This window comes from Panthera pardus, unplaced genomic scaffold (genome assembly GCF_024362965.1).
Source record: "Panthera pardus isolate Hobbes unplaced genomic scaffold, ASM2436296v1 HiC_scaffold_22, whole genome shotgun sequence".
NCBI classification, from domain to species: domain Eukaryota; kingdom Metazoa; phylum Chordata; class Mammalia; order Carnivora; family Felidae; genus Panthera; species Panthera pardus.
This window is the reverse complement of record NW_026526788.1, coordinates 63,253,774-63,278,861: the sequence shown is the minus strand read 5'-3', so window position 1 is coordinate 63,278,861 and position 25,088 is coordinate 63,253,774. Positions and strand designations below refer to the sequence as shown.

Here is a 25,088-nt window from a genome sequence, read left to right as displayed (position 1 = left end):
GAAAAAGAATACAAGAAATTAATCCTATTTATAATTACACCAAGAACGATAAAATACCTAGGAATAAACCTAACCAAAGATGTAAAATATCTGTATCCTTAAACCTATAGAAAACATGGGAAAGAAATTGAAGAAGACACAAAGAAACGGAAAAATATTCCATGTTCTTGGATTGGAAGAACAAATACACTAAAATGTCAACACTGCCCAAAGCAGTCTACACATTCAATGCAATCCCACTAAGAGAGAGAGAGAGAGAGACAGAGTGGGGGAGAGGCAGAGAGGGAGGGAGACAGAGAATCCCAAGCAGACTCAACACTGTCAGCCCAGAGCGTAGTGCAGGGCTGAAACTCACAAACTGTGAGATCAAGACCTGAGCCGAAACCAAGAAGAGTCAGACACATAACCACTAAGCCAGCCAGGCACTCCAGTGGAAGATTTTTTAAAAACACATTTTTGATGTGTCTATAAGTGGGTATGTGATAAAAGATTCTATCTAATGCATAATTTTTTTTCCCTATATTCCAGCAAGCTGGGACAAGTTCATCTAACACCTCCTTTGAAGACCAGCAGATGTTTCATAAAGGGTCTATACGTGGGAGGTGAGATTCTGAAGACCTATATCCCCTACTTCAGAGACTACCTGAGCTTCTTCAAAAATAATCCTAATACTTGGCTGGGTTTTAAAAGAGCTAATGAATATAAACAAACAGGCTTGTCAGCATCTGGGAGGAAGCGGCTGAAAGAATTTGCTAAATCCACAAAACAAGTAAATCTTTGCTTAAGACTTGCACATGCCATTAATTAAACATTTTTATTGTGTGGCTTGTTTTAAAAAAAAGGAAAAGAAACGTCTTGCATTATGTGAACAGGTCTATAAATAATGAATGGATTATCCAGTTTTCGCTGAATGTCAACAGATTTTAGCTGGGTCCTGCAGAAACACAGTGCCCTTTTACTGCCCGTCATTAAAAGAAAAGGGCTTTGCTAAACACTTTGCTAAAGGAAGAGACAAACAAGGGAGGGAACATAGGAGCTAGAAAGGATTGGTTAAAAGGCAAACCATTAAAACATTTTTCTATATCTGAAATATGTACCATTTTCTTTCTCCCAAGGTCTAAGTACAGAGCTTGACTGTGAACTTTCATCAAGGTAAGTCCAGAGACTGTTTCAAGCACCCTAATATATATGAGGTGATTTCCTTGAGGACAAAGATTAGGTTAGGCAGTTCTCAATTATATGCTCTATTACTTATTATCATTATCAACACCATTGCTTGAGTCGATGGTCTTACTCTTATAGACGCTTAATAATAATTCTAATAACCAGTAAATATTTATACTCACCATGTACCGATGAGTATTTTGCCAAGCACTTTAAATACTTTGTCTTATTTAATTCTTACAACAAACCTATGAGCTAGGCAGGATTATTATGCTCCTTTAACAATTCATGAGAAGCAGTTACTTTCTAAACTTGCACAAATTAAGGTAACCTTTAGATCTAAGAATCTGACACAGGATTCACAAACAAGCCTGATTCCTGAAATACCAATGCTTTACTTCCCTTTATTATATAATAGCCAATAAATATTTTTTCCACTGCTCCTCAATATCCATCCCAGTTGCCCCAAACTCTTTACACTGATCTCTTGCTTGAGTCAGTTCTTCCATTTTCCCTCAATTTTCTCACTACTCCTAGAATCCAGAACAAGCACCCTTATCTATAAACTATGACTTGGAAATGTCCTATAGAATGGCAGTTCTAGGCCAAGTAAGTCTATACTCTTCTGTTAATGCCTGCCAAATAATATGGCAAGATGGTAGCAAAAACTTTCTTAAAGGAAACTTCTGGAGTTGGTCCTCATTAATGTCACTTCTATTTATTTAGGGACTGTTCAGGTAACAAGGTGAATTATTTAAAACAATGTAATGAGGATTACTTAATACAATGTGGAGTACCACATCTCTATTTAAGTCTATACAGTTTGAACTCATGTATGTCACGGTTAGTATTATTACTAAAGCACTAGCATATTTTGTTGGGATATAACGTTTTCTTGAATTCTTCCTATACACTAGTGAGCACTTTATATGAATTAAATTATCTAATCCTTTCAGTAACCTAAAATCTTAATATCTTCTTAAATTTATGAGATATAAGATATTTAATAAGATATCCTTTCCCTGAGCTGTTGGGAGCATTGGTGACTGGCTGCTCACAGGTGAGTTTTTCTCTGAACATTGTCCTCAGCAGAGAAATCACCAAGCCCAAAGTCATGTCCCTTCCTTGGAGGTAGCCTACAGCCAATTCCTTGTGGTGAGGGCCTATAACAGTCTGCCACCAGACATCTCTGTCACCAGAGGTGAATGTGTGAAGATTTGTCCCAGATCCGGAGCTCCCAGTGAAATTGGCTGAGGTCTTTGTTGCAAGTGCATCATAGCCCAAATCTTCCTTCTGCCCAATCCTAGTGCTTTTGCATCCCATAGGTATCATTCCCAGGGGATTCTTGCACTCAAATCTCCTTCTGAAAGTCTATTTTTGAGAAATCAACCTAAGACAATTGGTACCAGAACTTGCCCAAGGAGCTGGGGGAAACCTCTTCAATGGGCTTTAGAGCTGAATTAGCCATCTCACTGGCAATAAAAAGTCCTAGGGTTTGGTGGTGTAATAATCAACTCTAACAAGCTATAATGATGCACTTGTGAAAACTTTCAAGGTTATGATCCTGGACCAGAAACTGGTGGAAGGGAGTGCTGGTAGCAGCAATATAAGATCTGGTAAATACTAATTATAATGCCCATGTAATCTGATGGATTTTGCTTAGTACCCAGGGTGTATTGCAGAAAGACAATAGAAGATTGAGAATGATTAATCACCAACTGAAAGGGAAGTATGAAAGCTAAAGGGACTCACTGGCGGCATATCAAGAGACTTGAGCCTGAGGCAGGAAAACTGAGGCTTCCTTCCAGGATTTATTATTATTATTTTTTTAACGTTTATTCATTCTTGAGAGATGCAGAGAGACAGAGCATGAGTCTGGGGAGGGGCAGAGAGAGAGGGAGACACAGAATCAGAAGCAGTCTCCAGGCTCTGAGATGTCAACACAGAGCCCGATGCGGGGCTCAAACTCATGAACCGTGAGATCATGACCTGAGCCAAAATCAGACACCCAACTGACTGAGCCACCCAAGCTCCCTTCCAGGATTTAATTTTAAGAGCAGAATTCCAGAGAAGGTTGACTTGTCTGCCTTAGCTAATCTGCTATGCAAAGGTTGGAGACTTAGTTTGAAAGAATTGGATTCTGAGACTGGATCTGGGTCTATGCATACAAAAACCTTGGAACCACAGATTCCCTTTCCACATTCTTCACTGGAAGAAGTGGCTCATTCCTCCCAATTCAAGGCCAGAGTTTTCTCCTTCCCTGAAGAAAATTCAGAGTCCCTGCCTCACAGGATTTACCTCCACCTCCCTTCCCAGCTTGCCATCAGAAAAAAAGCTAGAGTCAAATCACTACATAACCTGGCCACAGAACTGCTGGATCTTCTAAGGGATAAAGGATTATGTACTGAAGGAGCTATAGGATACAGCCAACATGTGGCATTTGGAGCCAGAAGAAAACATATGGGACAGGATTCTGAAGAAGCTAGACTTACAAGAGCAGAACCTAGAACTGGATAATGGAGTTTACTGATATGTGAGCACTTTCCTGTGATACGGGATTTAATACCTGTTAAGGATTTCAAGAGACGTTTCCAACAAGTTAGGATGACTCCAAACGAATCTTCTAAAAGTGATGTAAAAATTCCATAACTGGCAAGAATAAAAGACGGCGCTGGAAGAAAGAATCAAAAGACTTTAGAGAATGAGCATACTCTAATAGATATATATTTAAGGCTGGAAGATATACCAGCTGAATGATTCAGGACGAGAGCCTACAAGGTATTCCATGTTCCATGGTGATAAGGAATGTGCTAGTGTCGCAGGATTCATGCACAGAGAAACAAGACACCGAGGCCTTTTTGTCCAGGAGGCAACTTTATTCCTCACGCCAGCATGGGCTCAGTGGGGTTTGTACCCAAAAAACCTGATCCCCAAGCACATCAAGGTATATGTAGACTTTTGTACAATTTTTGCTCCTTTGTCTCCCATGTATGTTAACATATGGTCTGAATGGGTGGTCTATGTTACAGAGTCATGAGGAATGTCTTGCATGCACACATAGCCAGGTCGCCTTCCCTTGTCTTGAGGTTTCACCACATTCCTTAGGGGAGGGGCTCTACCACATTCTCTGCTTTAATGTTCAGACCCCTATTTGGGGTCAAAGAGTATCATCTTGGTTCAGAGGTTTATATTTCCATAACATAATCACATGCATGACTGTTTTCCTTTTGATCATTATCTCAACGATGTTGGAGATAGACTGTATAACCAGAGGACCTAGGCAAGCTAGGATTAATCAAGATCCCCAAATCAAGAGGATAATACTTGTGAGGGTTTTGAATCCCCCAAGAGTTGAAAACCATCTTCCACATAACTCCCTGGGGTCCTAACCTTTCCAGGTCTGGACTGGGACATAAGCAACCTTTCTCATTTGACCTGTGATCACCTCTAAGACTTTTCCTTCGTCATCTATCTGTGGGTAGCAGTTGATCAGGTTAAGCTTTCCACAAATTCTTCCCTCAGAAGCAAGCAAGTAATCCAAGACCAAGTGGTTTTGGTAGACAGCACTGAGCATTTTGGTTTCCTGCTTGGCTAGTAAGTTAAGAACTCTGGCAGTTTTATTGGTTATAATTTCTACAACTTCTTGCAGCCTGATTATGCAGTTTAGCATGTAAATGGGAGTGTGGTAGACCCAGGACCCATCCTCTGCCCAGGTGGCAGGGCCATAATATTGAATTATACACTCATGAGGCCATTCAGCATCTTTCCAATTGCCAGTTTGCAGGGCACATCATTTCCTTTGAGACTTCCTGTCCCCATACACTTGGACTCCCAAATGTTTCCCTCTGGCAAGTGGAAGAAGGAAGAAAGATCAATGAATAGTTACCAGCACACATGACCCTGACCTGCTGAAGGAAGTTCTGTATAGGCTGTCCTTCCACATATCCAGTATAGTCCACCTAGGGCCTGCCATTTGATGGCTGTGTCAACATTATCCCAGGCCTCTCGGAGATGAGGGAAGTTAGACAAGGGGTGGGGATCTAGCTCAAGGTGATCTGGGGTCCCCCATCATTGGGCTTCCTGGGCAGCTGAGTTATAAATCTTTGGCCTAGGCATGTTAAGCTTCCAACAGAGACAGTGAACTTCCTTCCCCACAAGGCAAGACAGTTTTTCCCAATAATTGAGGTTTTGAGAAGCCAAACCCCAATGGGCATTCTGTCCCATTATAAGGTTCACAGGGATCTAATTTGCTAGCCTCCAATGCCATTGTTCCCCCAAATAAATAACAAGAAGAGATCTTTAGAGTCTGGGCTATAGTCTCTGCTAGGGCCAAAAACAGCTTTTTCATTGTGACAGAGACAGGAGGAAGATCCTTCTCCATTTCTGCATAAAAGGAATGAAAGACCTGGTGGGTCATGGCCTTATGTGTGACAGTAACTCTCTTAAACTACAATACAGTTCCTGGGTCTGTGCCCTGTCCATGGATACATATCCTGATCTGCCAGCTACCTCTCCATCTGGGGTCTCCCAGGTTAAGACCAGTAAAATTAACTGGGTTAAGGGTCCCCAGCTGACAATTTGATGTAGTCATCCCCTTTTGAAGGAGTGCTGTTTTGTCTTCTCCCTGGCCCATGATATGTAGTTCCAGGAGGAACATTAAGACTGGGAAGTCCAGGCACACCCAAAACGGGCCCCAGTTGAGAACAGTTCACACATGTACTTATCATTTAGCCTGTATTCCCATTCCCAAGATAGTCCTCCACATGCATTGGCAAAGGTTGACTGGGCATCAACTATGATTAAGCACACATCAAAAAGTATTGACACTGGTTGTTTTAGGTTAGTGAGTTGTATCCTTTGGTTCATTTTGCCCTTGCCTGGAGGGTGGCTCTGGACTTCTTGCTCAGCGAATACTGTGGGTTGAAACCAGTCAATACACTATCTGGCAGATAGAATAGGTGGTCTTAATGTGTATGCAGGTCCCCAGGATCTTTCTCTGGCATGAGAAGTGGGTATGGTACAGTAAGGTCCAAGTGACTCCCTGACCAGAGCTGGTTATGCGAATACGTGGGTCACATGATGAGGAATCTAGGTCTACAAAAGAGGTCCAGATTAGAAGCCACCAATACCAATGAAGCATCCTATCCACAAAAGGAAGGTAAATGCTAACAGAAACCTCTTACTATACCCGCAGCTGGCCCAGGTGGCCTCTGCCAATCCTATGGTGAAAAGTACAGCAAGAATCACAACAACATTGAGAAACAAGGGGTGACAGTGCATCACAGTAAGGAAACATATAGAAGATAAGGACAGTCTGTTTGTTCCACTGGACCGTCAATTCCTCAAGCTTCTGCCGTGCATAAATCAGTCCACTTCTAGGGTGACTAAAGACGGGCTGCAGTCTCCCAGAGCCTCTGGAGTTGTAGATTGCTTCTTCTGTATGGTCAGCTTGCATGGCATTGATGATCAGGAATGCACTCCCAGTTTAGAGATGCTAGCTTCACTCTGCTGTGGTGAATCCATGGACCCATTTTGGCTACCTTTACTGCAGGAGGGTAGACAAAATGACAGTGAATGGGCCCCTCCAGAGGGGTTTTAGAGGTTGGACATTCCACTCCTTCACCCATACAGCATCTCCTGGTTTAATGGAGTGAGTGTCTGTGGTCAGACTGACAGGTAATTTCTCCCTAACCCAGTGGTGTCAAGTGGTTAGGGTAGAGCTGAGGGCCTGTATCTGTTGCCTTAGGGTTATATTGCCTATCTCATTTAGATCCCCTATTCCCTTGAAAATGGGGGGCGGGGGACAGCCATAAAGGATTTCATAAAGGAAGAATCCCACCCTTAGTGGGGCTAACAGGTGATTGGCAACACTTAGTCCCAGTGTAGATGGGTTTCCTAATATAGGTGGGTTATTTCGGGCACATGTTTCACACTGTTCGCATACTGCTTGGGCTATTCTGGAGAGTTGAGGGATGGAGAAATGTTGGCTCAATGGAGTCTCAAGAGCTGTCTGGCCAATAATGGGTTTCCTGATAGAACTGCTTGACAAAAGGGGGAGCCAGGAATTGCTCAGGAATTGCTACTCAGCTGTCTTCAAATTTTCACCATCCACCTGGGAGGTAGCTTCCATTTTCAGTATTAAACCAGGTACTCTCATATTGAGAATAGTTAGGGTCCCATTCTGCAAGTGGACTAGGGAACACTGCGGTGGTTAAAGCCACTGATTCCGCTGTTCCTTTGGAGGCTGCAAACTTTGCTTCCTGTTCTGCTTTAGTATTTCCCTGTGCATCCATGGTGTCTCCCCTTTGATGTCCCTGACAATGCGTGACTGCCACTCTTTTAGGGGCCCACACAGCATCTACGAATTCAAGGATTTCTTTATCATACTTTATGTCTTTTCCTCCTGAGTTTATTAGGCCCTTCTCTTTATAGAATGCCCCATGTACATGGAGGGCGGTGAAGGCATACCTATAGTCTGTGTATATATTAACACATATCCCTTGGGTTAGTGTGATAAGCTCTGCCTTCTGTGCCAAAGTCCCCTTTGGCAGGAGTTTGACCTCAATGATAGAATTCAGGGTCACCATGGAGTACTCTGTGAGGTGTTCTCCCTCTTTCACAAAACTGCTACCATCGGTGAAATACTCAGCATCGGGGTCCTTGAGGGGCTGGTCCTTCAAGTCTGGTCCTTCAAGCTGAAGAACACCTGATCCATGACTTCAATGCAGTCATGATCTGGTTGACCTGGACTGACAGGCAGTAGGGTTGCAGGGTTTAGGGTTGGCACTACTTCTACATGAATGTGTGGGTTCTCACATAGCATTGCCTGATATCTGATTATCTGGGTGTTGGTTAGCCAGTATTGCCCCTTGTATTCCATTAATGTTAATACTGAACATGGCACTCGGACTGTCAATTCTTGTCCCATAGTTATCTTGTCAGCCTCAGACACTAAGAGGCCCATGGCAGCAAGTGCCCGTAGGCAGGGTGGCCTGCCTTGGGCAACAGAGTCAAGATGTTTGGAGAGATATGCGATCAGATGATGCCATGACCCCAACATCTGGGTTAGGACTCCCACCAGTATGTTCATGAATGTACATGAAGAAAGTCTTGGACATATCTGGGAGACCCAAACCAGGCATGTTGGTGAGGGCCTGTTTGATCTCTTCAAAGGCCCTTTTGCTGTACTTGCTCCCATAACACAGGTTCTTGCCCTCCCCTCTTTGTGGCCTCATAAATGGGTTTTTCCAAGACCAGGAAGTTAGGTATCCAGATTCTACAAAAACCTGTGGCCCTGAGAAACTCCTGAAACTGAGGTCGGGTAGATGGAACCAGGATCAAACAAATGGCCTGTTTTCTCTCCAGGCTGAGTTGGTGCTGCCCCTGGGAGAGGTGGAAGCCAAGGTACTTGACTTTCTTTTGATAGATTTTGGCATTTTCCTTGAGACCTTATAGCCAGCTTCCCATAGGAGGGTAACGAGTTGCCGAGTCCTTTCATGCAATCCTCCTGAGACCTTCTAGCCAGCGGTAAGTCATCTACATATTGAAGCAAAACACAGCCCTGTTGATCTGCTGGGAAGGCTCTTAGGTCTGAGTCTAATGCAGTGCCGAAAATAGTTGGGGAATTTTAAACCCCTGAGGCAATCTGGTCCAAGTCAACTGGCCCTTGTCACCATTTTCAAGATTCTCCCACTGGAAGGCAAATATTGGTTGACTCTGGCAGGCCAGGCGGATGTAGAAGAAAAAATCCTTGAGTTCTAGGCATGTGAGGAAAGCAGCTTTGATGGGGATAAGATCCAAGAAAGTGTATGGGTTTGGGAACAACTGGGTACAGGGTGACGGCAGCCTGGTTTACTGTGTGCAAGTCTTGGACTGGCCAGTAGTCATCGGTGCATGTCACCTAGACTGGTAGGAGAGGCATGTTCCAAGATGACCTACAGGTTTGGAGGATCCAGTATTTTAGAAGTCTCTCCAGATGCTTCCATATCCCTATCTGTGTCTTACAAGGGATGAAATATTGATTTTGGTGGATGGGCTCTGCCCCTGGCTTTTGTTTTACAATTTTTGTAGGTATATTCTGGGCCAGTCCTGGTGGGTTGTCCTCAGCCACCCCAGGTTCTCTGAAGGGCAGCTCAGATCCCTGTTGTGGCTCCTCCATGAGACTGTAAAGGTGCCATTCTTCCCCTTGGGAAATCGTGAGAGTCATAATCTTTGCTTCTGGCTTTCGTAGGGTCAGAGCAGCTTGTTTGTGGGAGTTGAAAGTTATCGGGGCCTGCAGTTTTCTCAACATGTTCTGGTCTATTAAAGCCATGGAGCAGTTGGGGAGGCACAGAAATTCATGGATGACTTCATGGCCACCTAAATTGCATCACCAAGGCAGCAGGAAGGGACGGCGTGTCTGATTGCCCATGACACCCGCAATGGTGGCTTGTCTCTGTGAGAGGAGGCTCACGGGTTGGGTTACCACAGAGTGTTTCACCCCAGTATCTACCATGAAGTCGATGCGTCAGCTCCCCACATTCATTCAGACCATAGGTTCTTGGGGGCCTATCAAAATAGACTCTGGTCTGTCCTAGTCCTCTTCATAGTCTTCCATGGTGGCTAGCCCCACAAAATCATCTTTGGGGGCCCCTGAGGCCCTGATGCTGGTAGCTACTGGCCCCAGACCACATGACCTCTTTCTTTTTGCTTGGGGCCCTGCTGAGAATTACCCAGCTGCAGGGCACACTCGTTTTTCTAGTGGCCTTCCTGAGGACAGTGAGCATACCAGTTCCACCCTAACTTTGGTCCTGGGCAAGATGATCCTCCCTTCCATTCCCCTTTTGGCCCCAGCCCTGGCCCTGCAGGGTACCTTTCTGGGAGCATTCGACAGCTCCACCAAGGCAGCAGCTAACCAGTCTGCCTTTTTCTGCATCTTCTGGTGTTCTTTCCTCTGTGCCACCTGGTCATGGTTGACAAATACCTTAGTAGCTACTTCCAGCAACTGACTGGCATGTGTGCTAGCAAAACCCTCTAGCTTTTGCAGCTTATGCTGGATGTCCCCTTGGGCCTGACCTATGAAAGCCACATTGACCATCCACTGGTTAATGGGCACCTCTGGGTCAAAAGGAGCATAGAGACAAAATGCCTCTAGTCTCTCATAGTCTCTCATAGAACTAGCTCAGGCTCTCCTCAGGTCCCTGGAGCACTTCTGATGTTTTATTCATGTTTATGGCCTTTTTTCCTCCTTCCTTCATGTCATTTAGAAGGGTTTCTTGATACTGTTTAGTCCTTGCAAGCCCTCTGTCTACACTTAAGTCATTTGGGTCCCATTTGGGGTCCTTCCCAGGAAAATGAGCCTGAACATAGGCCTGGGTGTCCACTATCCCAGCCGGGGCATTCGCCTCTAACCATTTTAGGGCAGCCTGGGTAATTCAGTGACACTCCTCCGTAATGAAGAGGGTCAGGAGAAGCTGGTGGCAGTATGTCCAAGTAGGTTGATGGGTTTGAATTATGGACTGCATTAGTTCAATCATAGCCTGGGGCTTCAATCATAGGAGGGAGTATGGTACTCCCAATTTAGGAGGTCCATAGTGGTAAAGGGTTGGTTCACAAAAACATGCTGGCCTCCTTGGATCTGGCCTTCCTTATCATAATAGAAGGGTAACCTAGTTTTCCTCAGTGGCATCTATAGGGCTCCCCAGTGTTGCTGCAGGGAGGGACTGTCTCTTACAGCCTGATCTTGTAGTTGCCTTCCAGGAGAGGTATATGGGTTTATAACTGGTACTCTGGGAGAGCTGGTCACATTTGGAGAGGTGGTGAGGCCTCAGAACTAGGGGCAGGCTCTGGTAGGGTCTCGGTAGTCGAGACAGCTGGAGGCACAGGTGGCAGTGAGGGGTACAGTGGGGAATATGGCAGTGGGGTTCCCCAGGATCTCCCTAGTGTATAGGTTTTTCAGTTTTTGGCCAGCATTTGGAGGAAGCCATGACACGAGCCCTCATAATTTTACAGTTCTCTTCAATACAGACTTTAACCAAGGCAGCTGGGATAGGACCAGGTCTTGCCAACAGTAAATGTAAGGAAATTGGTCAGGATGGCCTGGATTCCCCACAATGACCCTGAACACTAGGCCAACTAGTTCCTTATCAAGTGAGCCCTTGGAGAGCCAGCCCACCCTGAATTATGGCCAATTTCATAGAATGTCCAGAGCTTTCTAGGAGTTAATTTCACACCATAATCTCCTGAATATCCCTTCTTGAAATTCCTCAACACACACTCTAGGGGAGTTAGTTTACTCTACTTTCCATCCATTTCCTCCCCCTAATGGACAACTTTCATGCACAAGAGAGGAAAAAGGGGGAAGGGAGGGACAGTTTGGAGAGGACACACACCTGATTTGTCCATTTCTGGCTGCTTTCCTCTCAGAGATATTTCAGGCACCTCTTAGCATTGGCGGGTTCAGTATCAAGCCCTGACCCAGATAAGACTCCTGAGAAAGTCTGACACTGCCCTAAGCCATATCAGATGGCCACAGAGCCACAGATTGGGACTCAACACTCACTTTTGCCCATTGGGCAGGTAGGAATCTTTTCACTGTCCATCTCATTCACACACAGTCACACAGCAACTCCAACCCACTGCCCAGTGCCTTAGAGTTGATGTTTTGTTCCTTATAGAACATACAGTCTGAATGGACGGTCTATGTTGTCATGCACGTGCACATAGCCAGGTTGCCTTCCCTTGTCTTGAGGTTTTCACCACATTCCTTAGGGAGAGGCTGTACCACACTAGAGAGAAGAATCACTAAGTATCACTGAGAAGCTCAGTGGTGGCTGTCCTCCACAGGCTAGCACTTACAGTAGTAGATGTTGTTACAGAGCTGGATTCAGTAATAGCAATAATAGAGGCTAGGTGGTAGATTTTCATTAAAAGCAAGGTAAGCACAGGTACCATAATGAGTATAATTAGTCTGCTCGGGCTGTATAATAGAATACCATTAACTGGGTGCTAAAATAACAAATTCATTTTCTCAGAGTTCTAGTGACAGGAGTCTCCAAAATCTAGGTACCAAAAGGGCTGGCTTCTGGTGAGGTCTCTCTTCCTGGTTTTCAGGGAGATTCCTTCTGGGTCCTCACATTGCCTTTCCTCTGTACATACACAATCCTGGTGTCTCTTTCTCTTCTCATAAGGACACCAGTCCTATCACATTATGGCTCCACTCTTATGATTTCATTCAACATTAAGTACCTCCTCAAAGGAAATATCTTCAAATATTGTCACATTGGAGGCTAGGGCCTCAATGTATTAATTTGTAGGGGACACAATTTAGTCTATAACAATGAACACCTAGGCTGGCAACTATATGGTCTTACTATATAGAAAGCTATGGAAGTGGCTAATAGAGCATGGCATCCTGGTAAGCCTGTTCAGATTCTGGAGGTAGATTATTTCATACTTAGAAATACTGTTGTGAACCATTTCCAAGTGATACAAAACATTATCAGCTTTGGGATTCAAAATAAGAAAGGGGTCTCCAACATGTTTAGGCTACTATAAAAGTATTTCTGCTACTTGGGCTATATATATAATGCAGATCCTATGATATTAGAAATATCTATGATGGGAAAGGATGTCATAGGGAATTGTTTGGAGGCTACAATATGAGAAACATAATGTAGTTTGGGGGATCACTAGTAATATTCTGAGATTTGGAAAAAAGGGCTTCAAGTAACCTTGTGTCCATAATTATCCATCATGAGTTGAGTTCATAAGACCCATGAAGTCATAATATATAACAAATACCTCTTGGAGAGGGCATAAATAAATGGCACAAGAAGGTAGTCCAGACCCCCGTGTCAACCACCAATGTTTCGTGGGTTCCTCTGCTTTAGCTCAGCTCTATGGCTACATGGGTTAGTGACTTAAGACTAGCTGACAGAAGGGGAACAAAGCCAAATTTCAGCCACACTCATCAGTGATATTAAAAGGGACAAGGAGGTACAATACTCCCATTGGGCAAAGTTTGGCCAGTGTACTTTCTTTCCTCTTTGTATAGATAGAGTAGTGGCCTGGGGAAAGAATATATACACTGACCATGAACAATAACAACTAATTTGTTTTGTGGCTCAGACTTTGCATAAAAATGAAAGATTGGGAACAAGGAATTAAAGTAAGAGAAATGTGGATGGACCTATGAGAGTAGGCATGAAGTGTAATGATCCTAATATCACATGTCAACGTCAACACTAACCAGAGGGCATCCATCATAAAACAGATGGCATCCCATCTCAAGACCAACCAACTATAAAAACAAAACAAAACAAAACAAAGCAAAACAAACAAAGAAAAACACAACCATTTGATGACGAGTTGATTATAACTGGACTTCTTTCACCCTAGAAAGTACAAAGATTCATCTTGACTAGAATAAACACATAAGGTAGTCTTTGTTGATGGAGGTAGCTCTTATATACTATAAACAGGGAAGAATATTTTAGGTACCCAAATCACCTACTATAGTGCCTCTTGCTAATTTTGATGGTAAATACAGAAGACCAGTGGCCTTAGCCTAAGGAAAGCATGTCTCCCAAGCACTCATGTCCCTCATATCAGATGCAGGTATCAGTCACCCCACAAAATTAGCTCTGATACTACGAGAAGTGTTAGCTGAGGGTGCAGAGAATTGAGAACTGATAGTAGGGAAGAGGCAAGATGAGATTAAGTTGTGCTTTCAAGGTCAGCTGCAGTAACAGGGCCAATAGTTTATTCCACTAATTTTTTCTTCTAAATTTCTTTAGCAAAAGAGAACAACATAAACCTAATTGTGCTATTCTCACAAATTATATGAAACAATTGGATCTGAGTGCTACAAGCAGTGGACCATAGAGGACACTGTGCATCACCAAGATTCCAACTTTATGATTAATGTACTCATTCCCTCAGCTGTTGGAAGTGTTGACAGCTGACAGCTATCAGCTGAGACCTTCTGGGGAACTTTCTTCAACTGGAAAGAGATCACCTCACCCCAGAATACAATCCTCTCCAGGAACTGCTTGTGTCAAATGACTTATTAGTATAGAGATATAAAGGTTTGGCACCGCCGCTTCACAGAATGATCCCAGTAGGTCATTCTAACTCCAGAGCAACCTGGAGACTCTCTATTGTCCCTGCATTGTATCTATTCAACTTCTCCTTCTGCCTCACCCTACTCCTTTACTCCCCTACATGTTTTGATTCAACAGTGCAATCATATCCCTGTATCAGAATCTGGTTCCCGGAATATTTATCTCAAACAGAGGCAGAGGTACAACTGTGGCCCAGGCAATCTAAATCCAGAGCCTGTGCTGACTGCCTTCTGAGCAGCAGGCCAAATGTCTTCCCTCTCCCCATTTCCCATTCAGTTTTGACCCCAACGCGCTTCTGTGACATTCTTTTGATGTTTAGTGGTATAATATATGTAGTTTATTTTTCTCTGGTAGTGCCCACAGGTTGCACTGATTTCCAAAGCCTGCACTGAAAAATATTTAACCAGGGACAAACAGGAATGTTACAATGCCCAGCTGAACATTTGTGTGTGTAATGAAGTAAAAGGCACCCTTCCATATAGCTGGCTGATCTATGGCCAGCATCTTTGGCCTCTTTGGAGATTAAGCAAATAATTATAGACAGCTTTATGTAGCTATGTTACCACCATTAGGCAATATCTTATGTCATACTTCTCCAAGCCAGTGGTCAGTGCTTGGTCCTGACACTGAGTATATTATCCACATTTACACATTTGATATTGAAGGAATTCTTCATACATAGGCAGATTAGAGGTTTGGGACTACAGAATGTATTCCTCTGATGGCTTTGAGAATGGTACAGTAGAAAAACCTAACCAGCGTTTGAGGTTGAAAATACTCCTTCTACCTCTACCCTCTGCCAGTGTGGCCTTGAGCAAGTGGGTTTATCTCACTCTGCTTCACTTTCACCTCTTCTACATGGTGGTGGAGAACTAGGAGCACCTCCTGGATCTTCAGAGAACTTTCACCCACTTTTGCAGTGCCCTCTTTTCTGTCTCTTTGACGAAAACCACAAAGACTCCTTCCAGACAGAGTAAGGCATTTTTTTCATATATGCAAAAATAAAATAAATATTCCTAGCTGGGGCGAGTGCAAATGTCTCCAGACCACATTTCCCTAGGTGTGTACATTCTGCTTTATCATCTTGAGTCAGTGACTGTTCTAAATACAGAAAATAAGAGAAGCCTGTACTAGGCTCTTATGTGCCTGGAGGATTAACTAGACGAGATAGCCCAAAAGTGTGATCACAAGATTCCACTTAATATGGTAAAAAGGGGAAAAGGTGTGTGTATGCGAATGTGTGTGTGGGAGGGGGTCAAAGGACAAGGCTAGAATTACCTATTAGCCATTTTTCTGAACATACACTAATATTTAACTCCAAAACACTTTGTCCCATGGGAATTTTATCCTGATACACATTTATATTTCCTAAGCTCTATTTCTCTATTTCCAAAGCGGTTGAGAAAAAAAAAAAACAAAACCTGATTGAATCAGTAATCAAAAATCTCCCAACAGAGAAAAGCCCAGGACCAGATGGCTTCACTGGTGAATTCTACCACACATTTAAAGATGAATCAATGCCATTCCTTCTCAAAATCTTCCAAATAATTGAAGAGGAAGGAACTCATCCAAACACATTAATGAGGTTAGCATTACCTTGATACAAAAGCCAGGCAAAGACATCACAAGAAAAGAAAACTATAAGCCAATATCCATGATCAATATATATGCAAAAATCCTCAACAACATACTAGCAAACCAAATCCAACCACATATTAAAAGGATCATACACTATGATCAAGTGGGATTTATCTGTGGGATACAAAGATGGTTCAACATATGAAAATCAATTAATGTGATACACCATATTAAACAAAATAAAAGCTAATATTTACATGATTGTCTCAATAGATACAGAAAATATTTGCCAAAATTCAATACCCTGTCATGATCAAAAGCTGGCAGTAAACTTGGATTACAAGTAAGTTATTTCAACATAATAAAGTCCGTATATAAAAAGCCAACAGCCTACATCATTAATAGCTAATATCTACTTTGAAAAAAATGAAAGCTTTTCTTCCTGGATCAGGAAAAAGACAATTCCTATTTAATATAGTCCCAGAAGTCTTAGAGCAATTAGGCAAGGAGAAGAAATAAAGAGCATACAAATCAGAAAGCAAGAAGTGAAATTGTTCTTGTGTGCAGACAATAAGATCTTATATAGAGAAAACACTAAAGAGTCCACCAAAAAGCTGTTAGAACTAATCAATGAATCCAGTAAATTTCCAGGATATAAAATCAATATACAAAAATCACTTGTGTTTCTATACACTAAAAATAAACTATCTGAAAAGGAAATTAGAAGAACATTCCCATTTAAAATCACATAAAAATAATACATAGGAGTAAACTAACCAAGTAGGTGAAAGGTCTGTACACTCAAAATTACAAAACACTGATGAAAGAAATTAAATAAGCTACAAATAAAAACACATTTTGTAGATTAGAAGACTTAATATTGTTAGAATGTCCACACCATCCAAAGCAATATGCAGATTTAATTCAATTCCTATAAAAATTCCAGTGGCATATTTTATAGAAATAGAAAAAAGAATTTAAATTTATATGGGAGCGCCTGGGTAGGTCAGTCAGTTAAGCATCTGACTTCGGCTCAGGTAATGATCTCATGGCTTGTGAGTTTGAGCCCCGCGTTGGGCTCTGTGCTGACAGCTCAGAGCCTAGAGCCTGCTTCGGATTCTGTGTCTCCCTCTCTCTCTGCCCCTTCTCTGCTCGTGCTCTGTCCCTCTCAGTCTCTCAAAAATAAATAAACATTAAAAAAAATTTTTTTTAAATTCCTTACCACAAAAGGTAAGGAATAGCTAAATTAATCCTGAGAAGGAAAAACAAAGCTGGAAGCATCACACTTCTGATTTCAAATTACATCCAAAGCTATTATAATAAAAAATGTATGGTATCAGCATAAAAACAAACATATGCAGTGGACCAATGGAACAAAATAGTCCAGAAATAAATCCATTTATATACAGTAACCTGATCTTCAATAGGGTGCCAGGAATATACAATGGGGAATAATCTCTTAACAAATGGTGTTGAGAAGATGATATATACAGGAAAAAAAAGAAAAAAATTAGATACTTATGTTATATAAACAAACCCAAAGTGGACTAAAGACTTAAATACAAGACCTGAAATAATAAACTCCTAGGAGAAAACAAAAAGAAAGCTTTATGATAGTGGTCTTAGCAATGATTCCATGGATACTGTAACAAAAGCACAGACAAAGCAAAATGAAAAAATAAAAAAGTGGAACTGAATCAAACTTAAAAGCTTCTGTACAGCAAAAAAAATAATCAGGAGTGAAAAAAGCAAAGTACAAGGCAGAGAAAATATTTGCAAACCATATTTTTGATAAGGAGTTAGTCTTCAAAATATATAAGGGACTTGTACAACTCAACAGTGAAAAAAGCTAATAATCCAAATACAAAATGGCCTAAGGACTTGAGTAGGCATTTCAGCAAGGAATACATATGAATGACTAAAAGGTATTTTTTTTTAAAGGCTCAACATCACAAATCATCAGGGGAATAACAATCGAAACCACAATTAGATAATACCTTACACAGAAGACAATAACTTTTGGCTAAGATGTACAGAAATTGGAGCCCTGGTACGCTATTGGTGGGAATGCAAAATGGTGTCCCTGCTATGGAAAACAGTGTGGAGATTTCTCAAAAAATGTATATGGAACTATCATATGATCCAGAAATTTCACTTCTGGGTATCCAGAAAAATGAAAATTGGAATCTTGAGGAGATATGAACACTCTTATGTTCATTACTGCATAATTCACAATAGCTAAGTTCTGGAAACAACCTAAATCTATAGAGAAATGAATAGATAAGGATAATGTGGTGTATACATACAGTGGATATTATTTGGCCTTAAAAATGAAGGAAATTCTATGATGTGCAATAACATGGATGTACCTAGAAGACAGGCTAAGTGAAATAAGCCAATCACAGAAAGACAAACACTTCATGATTCCACTTATATCATGCATTAAGATAGTCAAATTCATAGAATCAAGTAGTGGAATGTTAGTTTCCAGGGGCTTAGGAAAGGGGAGAAAGGGAGTTACTAAATTAATGAGCATAAAGTTTCAATACAACAAGATGAATGTGCTCACAAATTGTAACTATAGTCAACAATAATGTATTATACACTCAAAATTTAAGAAGGCTTGGATGCCTGGGTGGCTCAGTCGGTGAAGTGTCTGACTTTGGCTCAGGTCATGATCTCACAGTTCGTGGGGTCGAGCCCCGCATTGGGCTCTGTGCTGACAACTCAGAGTCTGGAGCCTGCTTCCGATTCTCTGTCTCCCTCTCTCTCTCTTTGCTCCTCCCCCATTCATTCTTTCTCTATCCCTCTCTCTCTCTCTCTCAAAAATAAACATTAAAAAAAGTTAAAAATAAAAATATTTAAGAAGGTTGATCTCATGTTAAGTATTCTTATACTAATAAAACTAAACTCAAAAGAAAACAAAAAGAACAATCAAAAACACTGGGATCCAGGGTTTAGAATCTAAAACCTTTAGGATCTAGGCTGTGTTGTTGTTATTTTAATTTATCTTTGACCATTACAGTATTCTCTCTCCCTCTCTCTCTCTCTCTCTGAACCATAAATTTATATGTGTTAATAATTTGGAACGTAAAATTTTTGTGGATTTCTTGTTTGTTTGTTACTTCGCTTATTGTCCACCCTTCTAATCCAGTTTGTCTGCATTTCCTGAGGAGAGAACATTGCTGAGAGATGGACTAGAATATGGGGGCCCTATCCTTGATTACCCTACTCCTTCAATCACAGACTCTTATAATTCTGGGACTGAAGTTTCCAGTATACCACTGAAGCAATGCTCAGTTCAGTTATTAAATACCAGAAAAGAAGTATATAAAGGGGCAAGTCATTTCATCAAATAATAAAGCTGTCTGGTTAATATAAAATGAAGAGGAGTATTTGTTCATTACAGATTCAATCTCATCCTCCTTCCTACCTGCTCCTACCATCTGTTCACAAACAGGCCTCCTTTCTCCTTCATTTCCTAGGTTTCCTAAGAATATTTTCAAAGGCTGCTCAAATTAACTAGGGCTCACACGTTAATAAATCTATAGATCAGGAATACATTTAAACTTAGTTATTCCTGCTTAAAGGCATGATGCAATTACCAACTTACAAGAACTTCATCCCACAAGGAAGAGACTAGTAATGAAAATCTCTAGCTAAAAGAGCTTATTTGCAAGATGCAAATGAACACGTGGCTTATTATAGCTACCCATGTAGAAACTTAGCCCATCAAACACACTGAATAATCCCTTGTAAATGGGATGTATGGTACCAAGGTCTGAATGACAGTTACTAAAGGACAGGCCTGGAATTCAAAGCTAGTCTATTTGAACCCAAAGCCCATGGTCTCTTGCAGAGAATAAGTCTGCCCAGTAACTCTTAAACTCACTTAATTTTGGTCCATAGATGTATTTTCTCACTGCAAATAGTCCTAGCATCTAACTCTGTGCCTGATACTTAGGAGACTTTCAATAAATAGCTGATCAATGAATGAATACCTCTGTATACACGAGCATCTCCCATATGGGACACAGTGACCTTTCCTCAAGAATGACCCTCCATAATCAGCAGCAGTAACTTGTGTTTTTGTATTTGGTAAATACATAACCAGATAAACACAGCTTTGGATCTGGATTAAACTTTCAGTGTTATCTAATTCCATTCCTGTATTTCTGATTAGGAAACTAGACCACAGAGAAAGTGGCTTGTCCTAAGCCTCTTAACTAATTAGTTAATGACCAGAACATATTGTGATCTCAGGTTGTTCACCTTTGTTTGGAAAAAAAAAACTTTCCTGTGGTTTTGAAAATGATGAAATGATACATGGCATTTCAACCAAGCGACAGTAGTTGAGGTGACCACTCAAAATATTTGATCAAAAGCAAATTATTGTAGTATAGTTATGTCTAACTCATTTGTTTTCTAACTTTTAAACTATATTGTAAATGAATTATGTACCACCATTACAATATCAGAGAATCTGACTTTGACTATATATTTACCATCACCAGTGAGTTTTACAAATATAATTGTTAATTGGCATCCATGTTAATAGGCATCCATGTTAGTTGGCAACTTCTGTCAGTATTCCTTGCAAGTAGTGAAGAACTTCTTCAGCATTTGTTTGTTCAGGGATGTCTTTATTTTCCCCTCATTTCTGAAGGACAGCATTGCAGATAAAATATATTAGGTTGACAGGATGTTTTGTTTTGTTTAACATGGAGACAAGGGAATCCTCATGCACTGTTGGTGAGAACAGTGGAAAACTCTATGGAGGTTCCTCAAAAAATTACAAATATAACTACCATATTGTCCAGAAATTCTACTTCTTGGTGTATATCTGAAGGAAATGAAATTTCTATTTTGAGTGAGCTATCTATATCCCTGTTGGAAGAGGTAATTAAGAGGATGTGACTTCTGGTTGACCCCCATACGAAACTTGGGTGGTTGGAGGCTCCTCGCTCCCTCCCTGTCCTTGGAAGGTATGCTCTGCCCACCATTCCCATAGCTGGAGCTATTTCAGGAATGCAGCTTTGAAAGACTAATGGACTAAATACTTGACTGAACGCAGTTAAGGCCTCTGCATAAACTAAGGTTCTGTTGAGCAAGTCAGGAGATCTACTTGTCTTGTGACCATACAAGAAAGGAACGGCCTGCCTTATTCTTTGGTCTCTCCTTGCCCTCCATGTACAGGGACCTGCTTCAGATTTCACTCAGGAAACTCTCGAGTTTGCAAGACAACAAGCCCCATCTCCATTGCAGCATTATTTACAAAAGCAAAGACATGAAAACAATCTAAATGTCCATTGACAGATGATTGTATAAAAAAATATGGTACATATATAATGGAATGTTATTCAGCTATTAACAAGAAGGACATCCTGTCATTTTCAACAACATGGATTAACCTTAAGGGTATCATGCTAAGTGAAATGAGTCTGATAGAAAGACAAATATGATATGATCTCACTTACATATGGAATCTAAAAAAACACCCAAACTCATAGAAAAAAAAGATTGGTGGTTACCAGAGGTGGGGGTAGGAGGATGGGGAAATTGGGAAATGTGGTCGATTATAAACTTCTAGCTATAAGAGAAAATGGTTCTGGGAATTTAATGTACAGCATGGTGACTAAAGTTACTAATACTGTATTAAATATTTGAAAATTGCTTTCCTTATGAGCAAAATAGATATAGCTATGTGAAGTGATGGATGTTAACTAAATGTATTGTGATAATCATTTCACAATAAACATAAATATCAAATAATTATATTGTGCATCTTAAAAGTTTGCACAATGTTATATATATGTTTACTATATTTATAATTTATAATTATATATATTTATAATTTATAATATATTTTATATATATTTATAATTTATAAACATTTATTATATTTATAATTTATATATAAATATAATATCTTTGTAAAAGTGGAAAATATGAAAGGGTGTAAAATAAATAGAAAAAATATTCAACCAATCCTATGGCAAAGACACCAACCAATCAGAATAAAGGCTGCCCAGTACATGATGACTGAATGCTGCTCAGAGCAGGGAGACCAGCCTCACGTTATATGTGTTTCTAGCCTGTTCACATCCTCCTGTTCCTCTTGTGCTCAGGTTGGTTAGTTCATCTGCAAGATGGTCAGGATTTATTATCCTCAACTCGTTCCTCTTCTCTCCTCTCATGTAATTGAGTGGAAAGGCTGTTGTATGGGAAGAAGAAAGGCACGTCCATGTAGCGAAGATACGGCTGAATCTCGAGGACCCCAATGCATAAGGAGGTGCCAATGCTTGTCTTTAAGCAGGCTGAATGTGACATGTAAGCTTCTGGGAATGCCATCGAGACTCTAGAAGGCAACCTGAAGTCCACTAGTAGACCCCAACTTTTGCTGAGTACCTCAACACCCATGCATCCCTGGAAATGAATATTTTGGGGACACAAAATGTTGAGATACAAAGGATGGATTTGAATACTTTCCCTTCTAGGTATGTACTTTTGCTCTTTTCTAATTGACCAACAAACTGGCTGCCCTCATTGAGGACTACAGGGACTTTTGATAATGTGAGACATTAACTTACACGGCTCTGCAAACATGCAATATGCAAAATAGTAATAATTTTCTATGAGAAGAGGAGAGCAAAGCTAGTAAGTTAAACAGATTACAAAAGGAAGTTAATCCCATCAGTTTCTGTCTGATTCATTCCGGTCACTTCTCACAGATTCACAGGTGAGTCTAAGAAATGACAGCCATTCTTCAGACCTGACTGAGCCTGGACATCAAGAATGAGTGTTGCTGTGTGTGTGAACAGACCTCACCGCAGGAATAGTGCACAGATGGAAGCACATGTAAAAAACTGAACGTTTCAAATAGGGAAGTTGCTCCTAGGGCTTTACGTCCTTAAAGCAGGGAATCTTATCAATTAGGAAAACTAACATGTAACCGCAAAAGTTGAATTCCTTAGCATGTGGCATGATTTTTTTTTTTTTTTTTTTTTTGGTCCATTCTAGAGAAAGCTGATTACAGGTTGGGAACTGCCTGTCTGTCGTACATCAGGAAACAGAAGAGCAGAAAAGCTTAGGATACATGTGGTTAAGGCAAAAAGAACTGTTCTCTTCAGCTGGCTGCACAGAAATACTCAAAATGTTTTGAACATCATGACGATTCTTTTCACACCAGCACGATGACTTCTGATACAGTTGTCAGAACTGTTTGGAAACCAATACGATGACTCTTCTCTCACCGACATTATGAGCCAATTTAAGGAGGACGTGGAGTCTCCCCTGAACAAATGCCTTGGTCCCAACAGGGTCTATTTTTGTTTCTGAATTTATTTATATAGGATTAGTTCTCAGTCCCGAAGGATGATGAGAAAGAACTAGCTCCAGGTTTCAACAGTTGTCTTTTTTTTTTTTTTTTGATAAAAAATTGGTTGCGTAGAATTAGAAGAAATTTTCTCTCAGAAAAAAAATGTAACACTCATTCAACATGCTGATCAACTGGTATATCAAAACATAAAATTTGATCTTTGTAAAGGACTATGAAAAATCATTAGATGTAATGTCAGCGCCTGACAGCTATTTTGGCTATAATCTATGTGCCTGACATTAAGCTTTGACGGCCAAAGCCTCCACGTCAAAGACATGCATCTCCAGTAAACACCTTGCTGGCCACAGCACTCCGTAAGGAGCCATGCAGTTCACCCATGAAGCTCCCCTTTTAGAAATCCTTAAGGGACCTAGAAAACTGGCCACTTGCTTTTCCCTTTCTGTGTTCTAATTCCTGCTCTTATGTGTTAAATTCACCAATAAAGATTAGAACCATGAAACCCAAGGTACCTCACCCTCAACCCCAATAAGAAGGCAGAACCCTAGGTCTGTGCTCTCTCTCTCTTTCCCTTTCTCTCATCCTGCAACCTCACTGTGTTGCCCAGGCATGCCACGTACCCTCCGTACTTGTTCGTAATAAACCTTGCTTTTCCAAAGTTCCCTGATTGCTGAGGTGCATCTTGCAATCATTATTAGAACCACAAGGGCCAGTCCTGCCACAACATTGGTTCCAGTTGAGCAAATGTCTTTGGGGGCTCATCTTGAGCCCAGTGGGTGCCTTCAGGCATCACTATCCATAGCTGAGACCAACATAAAATACAAGGCCAGCTCTTCTTCAGAGTAGGAATGCTTTTTTTTAATTTTTTTTTTAAAGTTTATTTATTTTTGAGACAGAGAGAGACAGAGCATGAACAGGGGAGGGGCAGAGAGAGAGGGAGACACAGAATCTGAAACAGGCTCCAGGCTCTGAGCTGTCAGCACAGAGCCCGACGCGGGGCTCAAACTCACGGACCGTGAGATCATGACCTGAGCCGAAGTCGGACGCTTAACCGACTGAGCCACCCAGGCGCCCCAGGAATGCTTTTTAAAGAGACTTCAGTATAGTGGTTCCTGGGTGGCTCAGTCGGTTAAGCGTCTGACTTTGGCTCAGGTCATCATCTCACCCTTTGTGAGTTCAAGCCCCGCATTGGGCTCTGCACTGCCAGCTCAGAGCCTGGAGCCTGCGTTGGATCTTGTGTCTCCCTCTCTCTCTGCCCCTCCAACACTTGCACTCTCTCTCTCACTCAAAAGTAAATAAACATTAAAAAAAAGAGACAGAGAGAAAGAGACTTCAGTATACCTGTACCCTTCCCTGTATTTGGTTCCCTCTGTGGTCAGAATGCAAATAACCCCCTATTGACACCATTTTCTTAAATTGTGGTAAAATACTCATAACATAAAAGTTACCATTTTAACCACTTTAAAGTGCATAATCCAATGTCATTAGATACATACACAATGTTGTGCAACCATCACCACTATTTAGTTCCAGAATTTTTCCACCATTCCATTTATTTTTAAACCCATATTCTTGATGATTATTCCTCTCTTTCTCTCTACCTTTCATTCCCTCTCTTCTCTTCCCACTCTTCCTCAATATTTAATTGATAGCAAGTATCTGAAGCTGTCCCTGAAACAAAGTGAGGCAGAATAGTACCAGACATGCAATCAGCAAGTATTTATTGAGCACCTACTATCAATAGTTCTACCCTGAATATCATATTGGGTTAGAAATCAAGATGGTAAATTACAGTTCTCGTTTATTTAATAACAGCCTGTACTTAACTTCCCCTATTCAATAGATAACAGAGGACTAGTGTATAAATAAAGTTAACAATAATGACTGTCTGGGAGTCTCAGGTCCAC

The 25,088-nt window shown here is 41.2% G+C and overlaps 1 long non-coding RNA gene across 1 annotated transcript; it reads left to right on the top strand.

Annotated features, from left to right (window-relative positions):
- Positions 1-522: 522 nt before the first annotated feature.
- On the top strand, positions 523-23,114 carry LOC128779073 (uncharacterized). The gene is made up of 3 exons (XR_008425003.1): positions 523-602; positions 1,116-1,152; positions 22,866-23,114. It is a non-coding gene; the product is annotated as an uncharacterized LOC128779073 (long non-coding RNA).
- Positions 23,115-25,088: the final 1,974 nt, after the last annotated feature.